Source organism: Gymnodraco acuticeps, unplaced genomic scaffold (genome assembly GCF_902827175.1).
Source record: "Gymnodraco acuticeps unplaced genomic scaffold, fGymAcu1.1, whole genome shotgun sequence".
NCBI classification, from domain to species: domain Eukaryota; kingdom Metazoa; phylum Chordata; class Actinopteri; order Perciformes; family Bathydraconidae; genus Gymnodraco; species Gymnodraco acuticeps.
This window is the reverse complement of record NW_022990894.1, coordinates 264359-281486: the sequence shown is the minus strand read 5'-3', so window position 1 is coordinate 281486 and position 17128 is coordinate 264359.

The window sequence follows — 17128 nt, the reverse complement described above, 5'->3', positions numbered from 1 at the left end:
TTTCATTAAGCCGTGAGGACTGACGACCAACACACTTGTGCCTTTTGAAAAGATTACGCCATTTAAATCTTTTGTCACAAACATTGCAGCTGTATATTTTCTCTCCTGTGTGGACTCTCATGTGTTCCTTTAAACTTCCACTGTGTGAAAAAGCTTTCTCACAAACTGAGCATTTGAATGCTTTCTCTTCTGTGTGGATTCTCATGTGTTGATCTAGTTGTTGTCTATATCTAAAAGCTTTCTGACAGACTGAGCATTTGAATGCCTTCTCTCCCGTGTGGATTCTCATGTGTTTCTTTAAACTTCCACTCTGTGAAAAAGCTTTCTCACAAACTGAGCATTTGAATGCTTTCTCTCCTGTGTGGACTCTCATGTGTTCCTTTAAATTTCCACTCTCTGAAAAAGCTTTCTCACAAACTGAGCATTTGAATGCCTTCTCTCCTGTGTGGACTCTCATGTGTGTCTTTAAACTTCCACTCTGTGAAAAAGCATTCTTACAGACTGAGCAGTGAAAGGGTTTCTCTCCTGTGTGGACTCTCATGTGTTGATCTAGTTGTTGTCTATATCTAAAAGCTTTCTGACAGACTGAGCAGCTGAATGGGTTCTTTCCAGCACTACGTCGGGGATCACTGACAGATTATTTTCTATTTTTCAGTGAGTTTGAGCCTGAGGCAGGTTCTCTGGTCTCCTTCCAATCAGCACTGTGTTCAGCGTCAGGTTCAGAAGAGTCTTCAGTGTCTTCAGAAGAGTCTCCAGTGTGGTCCTCAGTCTTTGGTTGTAAACTGCTCTCTGGATCTGAGTTCCTGGCTGGTTCTGGTCCTCCACAGTCCTCTCCATCAGCTTCTGTTTCCATGTGATCAGTTTGTCTTTGATGAGGCTGAGAGGACTGAGGTTTCTCTTCATCATCTTCACTCTTCACAGGGTCAGGAGTGAAAGTGGACTTGGTGATATCAGCCTCCTCCAGCTCCTGAAGCTGCTCTCCCTCCTGTTCCTGCTTAATGTGTGGGGGGGGCTCTGGGTCCTCCTGGTCCAGGCTGGTGCTCCCCTCCTGCTGGTCAGGGAGAGGCTCTTCTTTAACCACCACCAGCTGCTGGACATCTGCTCTGTGTATCCGAAGCTGAGGCTGTAAAACAGCGTCCAGTAGTTTCTGGAGTCTCTCGTTCTCCTCTTTGGAAAGAGACAGCTCCTCCTCGAGCTCTGCTATCGTTTGTTCAAACAGAGCAAATGTCTCTTCATTAGCAGCAGTGAGTCGCTGCTTCTTCAACGACAGCAGCATCTGGACTTTACTCATGTTTCCTAGATCACCTTTCCCTGCAGACTCCGTTAAACACACCGTTTCTCTCTCCGTCAAACTCTCAATCTGACTAGTGTTGCTAACGTGTTTCCAGCTAGCATGCTAAGCTAGCTCCTATAGTCCGAGGTAAACGCTCCAGAAAAAAGAGCACAGAGTCCGTTCAGAGGTTTATCCAGACACACAGATGATGGATCAGTAGAGCTGGAGCTCACACACACTTTCTCAGGAACACAGAGAGAGAGAACCGTAGCGACGAGACGCCGCATGCAGGGCTCGAGTTATGTGTGAGCCAATGGGAGCTGAGCTCCGGTCTTGCATCTTCCTGATATATTTGATTTCTCGGGTTTTTGCAGAGGAAAACAAGACACTTCTTTGGTGTTTTAGAGCATCGTCTGCTGCGCTCTTCAGTCTGTGGGACAGAAAACAGAGTTTGAGTTAGTTAACAGAGACTTTGAAAACCCAAAACCTTTTACACCTTACTATTCTCTGTTTTTAGAAGGGCAGGGTATAGAGGATATAAAAGAGTACATAGTATACGCCACATAAAAAGGGGTATACATGTAAGAGTTGGAAATATTAATATTAATTTAAGATGCAACTCAGCAATGTGTAACATTTTTTAAATTGTAAATCTCTAAGAAACATGGATCCATTCGAAATATTTTACAAGCGCGTAAAGGCTTCGAACATTATGTTAGTTAATCATTATCATAAGATCTGATAAATTGTTCAGGCAATTTTTGAATTTTTAAAGACCCAATAAATTATGAAGAATTGTCAAAACCTCTCGAAAAAAACAAATGAAGAAGCCATGACCTTGAGCTTAAGTAGAACACCATAGAAACTTTTGACAGGGGACAATTTCTATCGTAATTGTATTTTTCGGTGATTAACCTCTTAACCTGTTAAGCCCCAAGCCTGTTTTTCAGGTCTCAGACTCGAAAATGACATTCCCAGAACAAATGACCATATATTTTCTTCTAAAAGGGTTAGATTAATAATCTTTTTTCTCAAAGCAAGGTTACACCTGTGAGTATGATGTAGAAGTGTCAGATTCAATATAGATGTTTTTATTTTAAAATAAATTCAGATTGAACACAGTAAAAAAAGTTTAATTATTGTGTCCGTCCAAAAAATAATAATTACTTCTAGTGAAAACCACCCTTGGATGATGGTATGGTAGACTAAAAGCATTTGGAATCCAAACTACAACATATAATAAGTACCCTGTATCAAGATTGATGCAAAACAAGTGAAATATGACCTTTTTAGACAGATTTAGCAAGAAAAAAAACCCACTTCTGGGGTCATTTGGGTGGATTTTCCTTATCTCTGGCCCCCCCCTTCTTCGATTTTGACATGTGACATCTCTTTGACCGTTAGAGCCAATAGAATCGAAGGGAAATCTCCCCGCACACACACTCATGTTAAAAAAAAAGATGGCGCTTCACGCCACAGTTTTGCTCCAGAGTGAAGCTGTCTCTAGCTCTGACATTTCAAACCCGAAAAGCTGATTTATTGCTCATGGATTATCAGAAATCATTTCAAAGGGACACAAACACATTGGATTAACTTCAGCATAGTTTTAATGCCATTGAAGACCACTTCACAGCAGAAAGTATTACAAATAATGATTACAAAAAAATACAATTTTTAAAAAATTTTTTTAAATAATATATTTTAAGATCATGTTTAATCATCTGATTCGTCTGTACATTGCTGTTTTAGTCTGTGTTCTTCTAATTAGTGTCTACAGTGCCGTTTTGAGCTGTTTAGAGCCATGTGGGACAAAACCCGATCCTGCCCCTCCCTCTCACTGTCTAAGTGAACGTTGACTGTAAAAACTACACTGCGCATGCTCAGAGTATTTTTCTATTTAATGTGTGTGGCAAAAAAATAATGACCATAGGGGCATAGTGCTGCCATCCCCACCATACGTCATCTCGCATAATTCAGAATTGACGTCACGTGTGCAGTGCTGCGAAAGGTCACGTGTAGTTTGAAGAGGAGACGAGAGAGCAGCATATAGCTAACATCACCAGCGATTAAAAGAAGTAAAAAACTGAAAGAAAATGAATGAAGTTGACCATTTACTGGAGCACACATTTGAGACACTTAGTCTCGGAGAGAAACTGGAGGTAAAGCGCCTCGGTGTCCACCATCCACCGGATTTCCAAATGGTCCAGACTGCGGGCAAAGTTAAACGTGGGTTTAACGCTGAGTGGTTTGCTAAAAACAAATGGCTAACGGCGAGCATCCAGAATAATTCCCTCTTTTGCTTTCCTTGCCTGCTTTTTGGTGAAGATCAAGGTACTTGGTCGAGGACAGGTTACAAGGACTTAAAGCATCTTTCGGAGAGGACAATGAAGCATGAGAGCAGCAACAGTCATTTGGAAAATGCCGTAAATTGGGATTACTTGGAAGGGTGAATGTTGCAGCTCAGATTGACAGCGCCTACAGACGCGGCATTGATGATCATAATAGGAAGGTGGAAGAAAACAGGTAGGTGCTTGGTCGGATCATCACCGGTATTAAACTGTGTGGGAAATGTGAGACAGCACTGCGGGGCCACAACGAGTCGGTGGACTCTCTGAATCCAGGGATATTCAGGTCAATTTTCGAGACAATGTGTGAGGGCGATTCCAGGCTTCGACGGCACTACGAAGCTCAGCTTGTTTTCAAAGGGACATCAAGCACCATACAGAATGAACTCTTGGACTGCATGTATGATGTGTACAGGGAGGAAACAGCCAAGCAAGTGGACAACACATCATTTGTTGCCGTTCAGGCCGACGAGACAACCGATGTCTCCTGTAAATCGCAAATGGTGATTGTGCTGCGATACATTATGCCTGACCTCACAGTTACAGAGCGTTTTTTGGAGTTTGTGGAAGTAAAGGACACAACTGGTGTAGGTCTCTCTAACAGCATCAAGGCTGTTCTGGAACCCCTGAAGCTGAAAGAAAAGCTAATCGCTCAGACCTATGACGGGGCGGCCGTCATGAGCGGTAACGTGCGCGGGGTACAGACGGTGATGAAGGAGACGTACCCAAACGCTCAGTTAGTTCACTGCTACGCCCACCAACTGAACCTGACCCTGCAGCAGTTCAGCAAGGATGAGCATCCTGAAGGTGTTTTTTGCAGATCCAACTGCTTTTTCCTCTTTTTTCTCCGGTGCTCCAAAACGTGTTGCAGCTCTTGCAGAGGCAACACAGAGACGCATACCACGGCCACCGGCTGTGAGATGGAACTTTAAAAGCAGAACTGTGAACGCGGTTTGGGAGACCCGAGAAGCACTGCTTCAGTGTATGGAGCATATACTCGCACAACCAGGATGGGATGCGGTCACCATAAGTGAGGCATACGGCCTGTCAAAGAAACTGCGGGACCGAGCATTTATGCAGCTCCTGGACTTTTTTTCGTTGCTTATGCCAGAAGTGGATGTTTTATACAACACTCTGCAAAAACGAAGCATCGATGCACCTGGGATCAACAGCGCGCTCTGCCGTTTCAAGGAACATGTCCACAAAATGAGGCAGCAAACTGATGCATTGGCCACCACCGCTCATGGTGGAACAGACGAGCCAGGCCGACGAGTCAGCAGCACAGCGCCGGTGATGAAGGAGGCTTGTGACACAGTCATCTCACAGGTGGAACAGAGGTTCTCACAGAGTGACCATTTGATCGCTGCAAAGCTTGTTGACAGCTCACTCTTCCCACAGCATGTCCTGTCATTTCCTACACCTGAGCTTGACTGCGCCGTGAAACTGTGGCCTGCGTTGGGAAACAAGGAGAAGTTGAAGTCTGAGCTGACCACGCTCTACCGCCACAGTGAGCTTCACACTGGAAACACTGCCCTGTCTCTGTTGAAATCCATTCACGAGAACAACTTGGAGGATACGTTTGCTGAGACTGTTATTTTGGTCAAAATAATAGTAACAACTCCGATGACGACATCCGAGTCAGAGAGGAACTTTTCCACCCTCAAAAGGATAAAGACTTTCACTCGCAACATCATGGGACAGCCGCGACGTAACGCATTGGCCATGCTTTCAATTGAAAGCCAGTTGATCCAGCAACTACAGGACTTCATCCCCAAAGTGATAGACACATTCTGTCAGAGGAAGGACCGCCGTGCCGCTTTTCTTTTCAAGTGAGCCTTCAGCTTTGGTAAGTTCATTTATGTCATATATTTTGTTGATCTTCTGTGTTTGGCCTCTGCTGGATCGATTGATATTGTGTCCTCGGTGATGAGTGTCTGTGTTTTCCTTATATTTACAGTCTATGGTGTTTTAATGCTAAAGCATTACGGTTTCTCTCCCTCTCTCCCTCTCTCTCCCCCCCAGTTTTGTACACATAGAAACGCCACTGCACACAGGTGAGCCATTATGCCGTTTTTAGCTACCTAGCGCCACATGTTTTGATGTGTGTTCTTGTCATTATCTCCGAGAGTTCGTATGATTGAGTGATAATGAGGGTACCCATCGATTCTGTGTCCCCTGACGATGTGAAACGATGGGTTGGATGTGCAGCAAAGATAAACAATAAGGTTTTGTGAGTGAATTTTGGTGCAGTCATCTGTTAGCATTTTTCGCTCGTTGCTAATTCAGAGGCTTAGCGTTAGCATTGTGTTTTTTTTTTTTATTAAACAAATTAAAATGATCAGTTAGATGAGTTTCTTTCCGTTACATGGATATAAAACATTCATAGTTTATTAAATGAACATGCCCTCAGACACCGTTTCCTGCAAGATGTTGCGGGAGGGCCCGGAACCGGGGTCTCTCGGGCTTAACAGGTTAAGAAAATGGTCCCACTGCAACAAAGCTAAAATCCAATCATCCAAAATGGTCGCAGCGTGAGTAAGCGCATCTCAAGCTCGTCTGGTTGTCGCTGTTAAATCAGACCCGGCGTCAAATCCTGGATGGGCGGGCCCCATGGGGCCGGGCCATCCAGGATTTGGGCCCGCTGTTTTAATCAGGGCTGAATACAACATTTTAGTTGTTTTGTTCAGTGGCGGCGCCAGGGTATACTGGGGTCGGCAAGAAATGGCTTAGCCCCACCTTGAAAAATGATGTTAAAGTAAGCAAAATAAAGTCTGCCAACTCGCGGAGTAAATTGCACAGACATCAGTTAGTAAGATTGATTTCAGTAGCCACTTGTCTGGAAATACCGAAGACTAGAAACGGTTTTGAAAACTTTTGTCACGTAGTGATCGTCTTCTCAATAGAACATCTTTGATAATGTCTTCTGGCCAATCAGAATCAAGATAACGGCGTGGTGTTGTTGCAGGAAGTCCCGACGGAGAATACTTTTGCTGTAGTAGGTCTACAGCTCTATATAGGCCTACATCGATACAACATTACGTGTTGATAGAAATCAACACGTAATGAAATAAGACCCCACGGTTTGATGATTGATAGCTGTGTGGGATGTAAAGTCATTCACAGCCTCTTCCCTCTTCTCTCTGTGAGGAGCAGCAGGTTCAGCTTTCAGAACAAAGTAACAAAAAAGTAAAATGGCATTCATTTTTTTTTTTAAATATGTCGTGTAGTAATAGATTTATTTATTTTTCTTCTCAAGAGAGTAGCCTACCAGAATGTGTATTTTACGTGAGTACTTAAAAAAATCTCTGCAGGTGTTGGGTTTTCAGCATGTCAACTCTTTCACCTGTGGGGAAATTGCAGGACTGGCTCCAGGTCGCCCTTTTTATTTACTACGAGACAAATGTGCCTTTTTATTTCATACAGTTCAATTTGGATTGAGACAGGGAAATAATCTAAACCTCACGCGTGGAGTTTCACTGTCAAGGGGAGCGTGTATGTAATTACATTGCAAATACTGACTTGAGCCCCAGCACCACTGTATGGGTTAGCCCTACCATAGATTACCCAACACAAATACTCTGGAGCCGCCACTGATTATGTTTATTGTTGTTATTTGTAGGGCTTTGTCCTAATATTTATTTTGTTTTAAACTATGTTGAAAGATTAGTTTAATATCATATTTTTTATTTTGCTACGAAATTCTGAATGAAAGGCTGCGCGCGAGACTGGTTTTTCGCTGGGTTGAGTCGTGTGGGTTTTTGAGTGAGATGCGGCAGCAGCCTGTCACTTTACCCTTGCTAGGTTAGTTTGGCTATTATCATTTATATTTATCTGCAACAATGGATATCAGGAAGTGGTTCACATTTATACACTTGAAAGGAATATGGCAACTCAGCGCCAGATGCAGGCACATTAGAAGACATCAGTTACCAACGAGCTAGCAAGCCATCCAGGGACAAGGGAGGCTGGCAATCAATAATATTTTGAAGAGAAATTGACTCAAGCCGACTCTCTCAGAAACTCCAGCTCTGTGCGCAAGCAGACCGCTGCACATGCTCTCTGCCTCGCTCAATCTATCTCTCTCTCTCCCTTTCTCTCCATCGCTCAACCTTACTCCACCTCTCCACCCTGTGTGCGCTCCTCAAGTTTGCCTGCGTGCTTGCCCAAGTTGGCATAGCGTTACAAATGTGCCACAACACCAACCAATGGATGTAGCCTATAAGCTATAATAAGACCGTCAACAGCCTTATGGCAACCTATAACCAGGGCTGCACATAACTGGTGCGCAGGTGCGCATGCGCACCTCCACTGAAAAAAGAGCACCGGGTCATTTGAAAAAAGGCGCATTTGCGCACCAACATTGAGAGAGAGAGGGAGAGGGAGAAGAGGGAGAGAGAAGGGAGAAAGAGAGAGAGAGAGAAGAGAGGAGAGAGGAGAGAGAAAGATATTTGCGAGTTGCATATGAACTCAGGGCCGGCCCGTAGCCCTGGCGTAATAGATGTTCGCCTAGGGCGCCAGATCTGTGGAGGCGCTGCGCTGGCAGTTTTGGGAGGGAAAAACATTTTTTTGACCGTTGGTGCTCATCCTAATTTTCGGCCTTGATGTAACGATATTCAAAATTAAGTAAATGTACACCCTTTTCACCCCGGTTACACGTTTCATTTGCCCTGTACGATGGGCGCTGTAAGTGATGAAAATGGGGGATGTTGGCTTATCTGGCAACCGCAGCTCACAGCCAAAATGCGAGTGAGTGAGGGAGAGAGGGAGGGTTGTTGTTATTAGAATCTGGTGCTTGCTGCTCTAACGGATATAAGAAGAAGATGTTTCTACAATAATGTGGAGGGAGAGTCCTCTCCAGTCAGACTGAGAGGCTGATAATACAGCTCAGTGAGGTAAAGTAATCTTGAGTGTTTAGATAGTTCACTTTAGTCTAAGTTTAAACGATTTGGTCACAATTTATGTAAACACATATTTCCAAGGCACTCCTTTATAATTATTGGGATAAACAGGTTTTAAATCATTCCAATGTATACTATAGGACAGTAACCAAAAATATCCTTTAAAACTGGAGATAAAAAAAAAAAATGTTAAGGTAAAATAAGATATGAATGAACAACACAAATAAAATAAGTTACATTCATTTGTTATTGGCTATGGTAGGTTATTGGTTATGTTCACATACTTATTTGATTACATCCACTTGTCTAAGATGACAGAGACTTTCGACCCAAACCCAGCTGTTGACTTGTGGATGCAAGCAGCTAATCGCAGACTCAACCAGAGAGAAAGAAGTAGGCCTACATCATCAGCTACCATGTCTGACAGAGAGGAAGACAGTGAGGAGAACAGTCAGGAGGGTAGTGATGACAGCTTGTAGGATTACTGGTCTTGCTAATGTTGTCTTGTGTTCACCTCTGCATGTGTGTTCTGTGTTCACCTCTGCATGTGTGTTCTGTGTTGACCTCTGCATGTGTGTTCTGTGTTCACCTCTGCATGTGTGTTCAGTGTTCACCTCTGCATGTGTGTTCTGTGTTCACCTCTGCATGTGTGTTCAGTGTTCACCTCTGCATGTGTGTTCTGTGTTCACCTCTGCATGTGTGTTCAGTGTTCACCTCTGCATGTGTGTTCAGTGTTCACCTCTGCATGTGTGTTCAGTGTTCACCTCTGCATGTGTGTTCTGTGTTCACCTCTGCATGTGTGTTCTGTGTTCACCTCTGCATGTGTGTTCAGTGTTCACCTCTGCATGTGTGTTCTGTGTTCACCTCTGCATGTGTGTTCAGTGTTCACCTCTGCATGTGTGTTCAGTGTTCACCTCTGCATGTGTGTTCAGTGTTCACCTCTGCATGTGTGTTCTGTGTTCACCTCTGTGTGTGTGTTCTGTGTTCACCTCTGCATGTGTGTTCTGTGTTGACCTCTGCATGTGTGTTCTGTGTTCACCTCTGCATGTGTGTTCAGTGTTCACCTCTGCATGTGTGTTCTGTGTTCACCTCTGCATGTGTGTTCTGTGTTCACCTCTGCATGTGTGTTCAGTGTTCACCTCTGCATGTGTGTTCTGTGTTCACCTCTGCATGTGTGTTCAGTGTTCACCTCTGCATGTGTGTTCAGTGTTCACCTCTGCATGTGTGTTCAGTGTTCACCTCTGCATGTGTGTTCTGTGTTCACCTCTGCGTGTGTGTTCTATGTTCACCTCTGTGTGTGTGTTCTGTGTTCACCTCTGCATGTGTGTTCTGTGTTCACCTCTGCATGTGTGTTCTGTGTGCACCTCTGCATGTGTGTTCAGTGTTCACCTCTGTGTGTGTGTTCTGTGTTCACCTCTGCATGTGTGTTCTGTGTTCACCTCTGCATGTGTGTTCTGTGTTCACCTCTGCATGTGTGTTCAGTGTTCACCTCTGCATGTGTGTTCTGTGTTCACCTCTGCGTGTGTGTTCTGTGTTCACCTCTGCATGTGTGTTCTGTGTTCACCTCTGCATGTGTGTTCAGTGCCGTGTGTCTGGCAAATAAAGATTCCCTCAAAAGTTATGGTTTATTTCATTTTAAGGATGAGCACCAAGCAACATCTCCAGGTGCTCCTTTGAGAACCAGAGCCAAAAAGTTATGTGCACCCCTGCCTATAACCCCTCTGTTTCCGTAACAACAATTCACGAGCGCCTCACCTCGTCAATGTGTTCGAGCAGCGTGTCATTTTTGACGGTTTTCACCCGATGTAACTTGAACGCACCAAAATGGCTGATCGGTGCAAACCATAGATGTATAATAAGAACGCTGCAAACACAACTTCTTCTCCAATAAAGGCTCAAATCCACAAAGTTAAAATCATATACTCGGCGGGCTGTGCGCGAAAAATATGATAGATAGTTAGACATCGTGTCTTCATTTGAAAAGCGTGCATCATAGTAAGCATCCTTTTAAAGCACAGATCAGATTAAAACAGCAGCTTTTACAAACTGAGGCTGAACAAGAGGACTTACCGAACAGCGGAGCACCAGCCGGATCACCGGGGGGTCAATGGAGGGATCAACGGGGCATCACCGGGGTCAGAAAGTCTCCGGTTGTTTCCGTTTGTTTGGCCTGAAATTCTGTCGAGCCGCTGCAGCACCGTGAAACTCCACCTTAAAGGGCCGCCTTCAGGGACGCGTCGGAAATTTCGCTTTTACAGTCATTTCATTTAAACTGAGGAGGTAGAAGTACTCAGATCTGCTTCTAAGGTAAAAGTAGAAGTACTCAGATCTGCTTCTAAGGTAAAAGTAGAACCTACTCAGATCTGCTTCTAAAGTAAAAGTAGAAGTACTCAGATCATTAGCTACAGTACTCCTTGTCGATTCTACTTACTATTGTCCTCATTAGCCCCGACACGCTGCTCTAACAAATTGACCTGGTCTCCCAAACTAGACAGGTAATTGTGTATCCTGCTCAAGCTACTTTGAATGGGATCCATTTTAGATTGTTGTGTCCCACAAAGTTTGCAGACATGTTTCCCTCCATAGTTGCAAATGCAAACAATACAATAATCCAGAGACTGTAGTGAGCCGCTTTACTATGTTATACACATGTTCATGGGTTCAGATCATCTGGATCAATGATATGAGCTTTAAAGAGCTAATTTAACAGCGAAACCAGACGAGCTTGAGATGCGCTTACTCACGCTGCGACCATTTTGGATGATTGGATTTTAGCTTTGTTGCAGTGGGACCATTTTCTTAACCTGTTAAGCCCGAGAGACCCCGGTTCCGTGCACTCCCGCAACATCTTGCAGGAAACAGTGTCTGAGGGCATGTTCATTTAATAAACTATGAATGTTTTATATAAGTGTTACGGAAAGAAACTCTAACCGATCATTTAAATTTGTTTAAAAAAAACAACACAATGCTAACGCTGAGCCGCTGAATTAGCAACGAGCGAAACATGCTAACAGATGACTGCACCGAAATTCACTCACAAAACCTTATTGTTTATCTTTGCTGCACATCCAACCCATCGTTTCACATCGTGAGGGGACACAGAATCGATGGGTACCCTCATTATCACTCAATCATACGAACTCTCGGAGATAATGACAAGAACACACATCAAAACATGTGGCGCTAGGTAGCTAAAAACGGCAAAATGGCTCACCGGTGTGCAGTGGCGTTTCTATGGGCCCTTCTCACTTCGGTTAAATTGATTCCTTGCGTCCCTCACTTGCGTCGTTTCCCTGTGACTAGTCCCTCCTACCAGGGAAGCATGGAGAGATGCAAGGAAACCACGAGAAGCAGGGAAATGAGTTTTAAGAGCAATAGAGAGGCGAAGTCCCTCCCCTTCCGGGAGCCTCCATGGGACCCCGGAAGCGGGAAATTATACATTGAAGTCAATGGAGAGAGAAAGGTTATCTTTTGATCCCGTTTGAATTGTGCCACGAATGACACATATGATGTTTGTCAATTTAAAAGAACATTTTGCAAGTCAAAAAAATAAAAATGTGTCGTAAAACTGTGAAGTTACACATTTTTTTGTGTGAAACCGCTCAGTGAACTACAGTCAATCAATCAATCAATGTTTATTTATATAGCCCAATATCACAAATGTTACATTTGTCTCAGTGGTCTTCACAGTGTGTACAGAATATCAGTATGACAATACGACACCCTCTGTCCTAGACCCTCTGTCCTTAGACCCTCACTTCGTACAAGGAAAAACTTCCGAAGAAAACCCACAGTTTAAAGGAACATGGGAGAAACCTCAGGGAGAGCAACAGAGGAGGGATCCCTCTCCCACGACGGACAGACGTGCAATAGATGCCGTGTGTAAATTGAAAAGATAATACATTTGCAACATAGGTAGTCCAAATGTTTGGAAATGCATGTGTGTATAATAGGAAGATGAATCCACGAGGATATCCACCCAGGACCTATGATCCAGGACCACAGCCACGACTCAAGATCCAGGGCTCGCGATGCAGGACACAGGGGCGCAGGATCATCCATGACTCCGGATCCCGGCGTATATAGACACCAAAAAGAAAGACATTTGGGGAAGCTGGGTTAATCGGAACATGAGAGTACACAGGTATAGACAGAGAGAAGGAAGAAGTAAGATGTCCCCCGACAAACTAAGCCTATATCAGCAAAACTAGGGGCTGAATCTAATCAGCCCTAACTATAAGCTTTATCAAAAAGGAAGGTCTTAAGCGCACTCTTAAAAACAGACAGGGTGTCTGCCGCCCGAACACAAACTGGAAGCTGATTCCACAAATGTGGAGCTTGATAAGAAAAGGCTCTGGCTCCCATTGTACTTTTAGAGACTCTAGGAACAACCAACAACCCTGCATTCTTGGAACGCAATGCCCTAGTAGGACTGTAGGGTATAATGAGTTAATTAAGGTAAGATGGCGCCTGCCCATTAAGGGCTTTGTAGGCGAGAAGAATAATTTTAAATTCTATCCTGTGTTCTATAGGGAGCCAGTGTAAGGCAGCCAGAACAGGAGTAATGTGGTCCCTTTTCCTAACTCTGGTTAGTACACGAGCTGCAGCATTTTGAATCAGCTGAAGCGACTTGACTGACTTCTTGGTACACCCTGATAATAAAGAGTTACAATAATCCAGCCTTGAAGTAACAAATGCATGGACTAGTTTCTCTGTATCGTTTTGAGGCAAGATATGCCTGATTTTTGCAAAGTTACGTAGATGGAAGTAGGCGGTCCTTGAGATTGATTTTATGTGGGCGTTAAAGGATAAATCCTGATCAAATATAACACCAATATTCCTTACAGTCTCACTGGAGGCCAAATTAATGCCATCCATAGTTAGTATATCCTTAGATAATTTGTTTCGTAGATTCTTCGGGCCGAGTACAATAACTTCAGTTATGGTCGTGTTTAACATCAAAAAGTTTAAGGTCATCCACGTTTTTAAGTCCTTAAGGCAGTCTTGCATTTTATTTAGATGATTAATTTCATCAGGCTTGATTGATAAATATAGTTGAGTATCATCCGCATAACAATGAAAATGTACAGAATGATTCCTTATAATATTGCCTAACGGAAGCATATATAATGTGAACAAAATAGGTCCGAGCACTGAGCCCTGTGGCACTCCATGGCTAACTTTGGTTTGCGTGGAAGATTCATCATTGACACGTACAAACTGAGAGCGTTCAGATAGATAGTGGTGACTTTTTGAACCGCAAACAAATTATAACATTATAAAATGCCTTTAAGGCAGCACACTGTTTGAAGCGCTGCACATTATATAAACTAACGTTACACACGGCAACGACATTAACTGCAAACAGTCGTGACTTGTATGAAGTGTAACATTAAACAATATATTAACATATTAAATACAACATGTATGACACCACTCGTTACACTCAGTAACCCTCTTTGTTCTAAGACATGTGATAGTCTATCCACTATCATCTTCTCCATCCATTTACACAAGTGTGATGTTAATGCTATGGGTCTGTAGTTACTGCCCATGATTAAGTACGTAAAATATGCGCACTTCGACCATGCTCTGCGTGGGTGTAAAATTACTACAATCTGCTTGTAGAGTAATGTTCTAAGTGTGGGTCAGACATTCGAGATGGCCGGGTTCGAGTCTCGGAGTGGAATTTTTTTCTCTCCAGCTTTTTTTATTATCTGTTTTGAATGACTTTTAATCTTTGTATTTAATGCGGGGCTGTGGCTCAGTGGATAGTGTACTGGACTTCGAATCAGGTGATAGCAAGTTTGAATCCCACTGCAGTCAACATGTAGTTGTGTCCCTGGGCAAGACACTTCACCCTCAAATTAAGGTGGTAGTCTGTCTTCTGCGTTTCACGGCAAAGAAATGGGAGGGTATCAGCCTCAGTATTAGTGTTGCTCCAGCTGAAAACTATATCCAACCATATCAAATTAATTGTACCACAAAATGGTTCTGAGACTTATTCAGAAATGTATACAAAGGTTCATCACAAACACTGCAGCATTTTCTGCTTCTATTTCATTGCATGCTTCAGAATAGTATTATATATTGATATAGTGCTTGTGAAGGAAGAGGGGACACACATATATATATATATATATATTAGGGCTGTCAATTTAACGCGTTAATAACGCGTTAACGCAATTTTTTTGTAATGCCACTAATTATTTTAACGCGATTAACGCATGTGTATTTTTTTTCCTCGGCCGCCCCGTAGTTTCAGAGCGCATCGATTTTAAAATACCATCTACAAGCTGATGCTGACAGCCCCGCTCCTGCTGCCCGCTTGTGGCAGACCACACTTCCACGCTCACCGGCAGGCACCGACTGGCCATTGGGAGGACCGGGAGGGTGTGTGTATGTGTGGCCTGAGCGAACGAGAGAGAGACCTTACGTGCATTGTTGTTGTTAGCATCTGGTGCTAGCTAGCTGCGCTAACGGATACAAGAAGCTGTTTAAATGAAAACATTTCGCCACAACTGCGCCGAGCACTTGACTTTATGCAGGAAGCCAGACAGTGGGACATTGTACGAGAAGTCAGCACACTCAGCACGGATAGTGCGCGCAACATGATTGCAGCGTCCAGGCAGCTCCCGTTCGAGCATATGCCTTGAGTTGCACATAGCTCCAACGATCCATCACACACACACACACACACACACACACACACACACACACACACACACACACACACACACACACACACACACACACACACACACACACACACACACACACACACACACACACACACACACACACACACACACACACACACACACACACACACACACACCATTTGTATTGTATTATTGTATGAGAGAGGTGCCAGGTTGTTGTGTTTAATATTCATGAGAATATTTGTCATTGTTCAAATGATAATAAACATTAGCATAAAGCATATTTGTCCACTCATATGTTGATAAGAGTATTAAAAACTTGAAAAATATTCCTCTAAGGTACATTTAGAACAGGACTATCCTACTGCGCGCACTAGTATGACTTCACTAGCGTTGTTTACACTGGAACTTTTGACAGGGGCACAAAGGCCACTTTGGCCGTGAATTGCATTTTTTTTCACAGGGCATAACGGCCAAAGTGCGGGGCGACGGCCATGGCCGTCGTGGCCGTCGTGAAATTCCCACCCTGAATTGCCCAGGTACTCACAAGAACATATCCTAGATGTCTGAGAACATCCAGAGATAACAGTAGAAACTTAATGTTAGCCTCTTCACCCCATTGGAGTCAAGAATTACTGTCAAGCTCACCAAGAAACAGCATCGCGTATGAAGACTGAATGAAAATGGATAGATACATGTTGAAAAGCATTGTAATTAGTAAAAGAAATAAGAGCATTTTTTAAACTTCATGCAGATATTAATAGTATTTCAAGCTGTGCATGTTCTCAGGCAGCAATGCAGAGCCATCACCACCAAGGACCAGAGGAGCAGTATCACTACAGCAGCCTCCATCTCCATCTGTGCCTGCCACAAGATTAAGATACACCTCGGTACAAAGGCCACCACCACAGCCATCACGATCAACCCAGCCAGCAAAGAAGTCTCGCCTAGCACACCTCCCTCCCGCCGACACAGCCACCAGCAGCCACCAGCAGCCACCAGCAGCCCATGCACCATCACCCCCACCTGCACAGCAGCCAGACCCACTGTCTTGGAAGAAAGACAAAGACCATGGCACTGCTCCCCCTGTCTTTACGTTTATAATGAATAGTTGGTTGAGAAAGTTCTGATATTGTCAGGGTTCGTACAGTCATTAAAAACCTGGAAAAGTCATGGAATGCAATATTTTTCCCAAAGTTTTGGAAAAGTCATGGAAATATAACTAAAGTTGCATCAAATATAATGTATATGTTATCTAATCGCTGAAATAGTAATACTATAATGATAATAAATACTGTATCGTATAATGAAACGTAAAATGGCAACTGTGGCAGTATTTAGCTGGTGAGAGATGTTTACAATCACGCCCTCTAGTCTACAGGAGCTACTATTTGATATAAAGATGCCAGGGAAGTGCAGTTTCAACAATGTATGGCTTCTAAAGAATAAGTACCAATTGTGGTTATCAAAAGACATTGACCCAAGACGTGCTAAATGCAAACTGTGTTGTAACATATTCAATATTTCGAATATGGGCGAGGCAGTGCATGCTAGCCACATGAAAGAGTCATTTAAAATCATTGGTTAAAAATTGTATGAACCCTGTATTGTAAATATTGAGATTTTACAGTTTCTTATGTTAACATAAATATTTGGTTGAAAAAAAAAGTTGTAATGCTCAATCTGTATTTGTACACATCACATGAACCTCAGTATGGAATATGAATCAGTCCTGATGTAACTTTTCTGTGGTGAAAGTAGAGTGATAGAACTATTTTACTCCAAATTCTAATTTACACATTTTCGTTTTAGACATGAACAACACATTTATATTGGCCTATAGTGTAATTCACATATTTCACTACGTTTGTGAACCAAAAACGTTGGTAAACCACATCTGAAACACCCCAAAAAATGCATGACATGAGTACATCTGTGTTTTCACAAGAG